The sequence below is a fragment of the Dichomitus squalens genome, assembly GCF_000275845.1.
Source record: "Dichomitus squalens LYAD-421 SS1 unplaced genomic scaffold DICSQscaffold_34, whole genome shotgun sequence".
Lineage (NCBI taxonomy): Eukaryota > Fungi > Basidiomycota > Agaricomycetes > Polyporales > Polyporaceae > Dichomitus > Dichomitus squalens.
Window position 1 is genome coordinate 2,741 of NW_006766916.1, and position 1,913 is coordinate 4,653.

Below are 1,913 nucleotides of genomic sequence, written 5' to 3' on the forward strand. Positions count from 1 at the left end.
CATGCTGCAAAATGCGACTGGTAGCTGTCCATATCCTCTCCATATACAGATACATTGTTGCACCTTGATCCAGCCTTGTTTCACCACTGCAGGGCCATCAATGCAAAAATGCGCCACTTTCACCCATTTTGAGGTACAGAATGGTCCATAACTCCTCAACCAGAGCACTTATGACCATGCAAAAAGATGCGTCTGGTAGCCCTAGCCATCCTCTACATAGAATTGGGGCCTTGTTCCAGCTTGTTCCAGCCTTTAGCCACCTTAAAAGCCAAAATACTCGAAATGTAACCTTGAAAAAAAATGGAACAAGGTCCATACCTCCTCAACCAAGGCATCTATCCTCAAGCAGCAACTTGCATCTCATAGAGGACCTCCTGGGGCATCCCAGAACCCACCTTGTTCCAGGTTCTGGCCATATCTGAAGGCCCAGGACACCAAAAAAGCGGACCACTGCAACTTAGGTGGCACCTTCTACCCCCCATAGCTCCCAAACCAGAGCAGCTATTCACTAGCTCTCAAGTGCCCTAGATAGCCCCATCTAAGAGCTATCTGGAATGGGCCCTTGTTCCAGCTTGTTCCAGCACTCAGCTATCGGTATTTGCCAAATAGTCAGATTTTCAAAATCTGAAAAAGTGGAATATGGCCTCTAGCTCTATGACGGCTCAAGCAATTGTCTCCAAACCAAAGGGAGGTTGTGGGCTAGGTCGTGGGGCACCTAGGGCACCAGCTTGTTCCAGGTGAAACAGCCTGGTTGTGGTGCTACGGACCTTGTTCCGCCGAAAACCCGGAATCAAGGGGCTTGATTCCAGTTTCCAGGGAATAGGGCGCTTGAGTCACATGTCTAACAGCACGTGACATCAAGTCAGGTGCGTCTCCACTCTTCCATCTTTGATAAGATAAGGATAAGGGCGGACTATCTTATCTAAGCGCTATACGCGTTTAGAATTGCGATAAGATTAAGTCCGATCGGTGATTAGTAAGTAAGTAATCATGATAACATAGTCCGAACGGACTTAGTCATTATCGGAACAAAGCTCCGGCCGCGTTCGGCATCGTAAGCATAATTGACCTTATCTCCTGTGCCGTCGGATAGACAGACGGCAAAGAGATAAGCACTTCCCGAAAGGGATGCACTAAGCAGAGTCCTGATGAGCTATAAAAGGCGAAACGGGACGGGGCGTTGTAGCACACAACGCCCCCGTTGACTCAGCTCGCCTAACCCACCCTTAACCCTAACCGGTCGATCTCACCTCGCTTCGCTCGGTTTCGATCTCCCTCCCTAACCCTGAGATAGATATAACGAAGTACTCACTCTTCAGTCAGTAAGGAAAGACTGAAGAGGGAGGACGCAATCTGAAGCCCTTATATACTACAGAGAAGTGTCTATGACTAATCAAAGAGCGGTTAGTCACATGTACCATAGTGCGATGAATAATACAATGATAAAAGAATTGCGACGTATCGCACCATAGGATGAGTAAGAGATGAGTAAGGCATAGACCTGTCTAGACCATTCTGGAGTAGTACGGATTGTCCTAGACAGTACCAGAAGAGTCCGGAAGCATAGCTATAGTACACGAGCAGAGAGTCCCAAATATGGTAACATACTACATAAGCGACTACAGCTAAGCGCTAGGAGACGCATAGCCTCGTGTAGTCCGGACCGGATAAGTCCAAGTTCAACATTCCCCCAGACTTGGGGGATCTGGATCGTTGACACCTTCATATGCTCATCCCAGCGCGTGCGTTTGCTACATACATCCATGTAATTGTTATAGTCTGTACATATACGTTACATATATTGATATTGCCCTCATCACGTCCACTCCTTTCGTATCTCCTGATCGCTCATGTGGAACCCCATACCCTCTAATGATGTTCCTTTCAGTAGTGCTTTCACTCCATTTGTGACG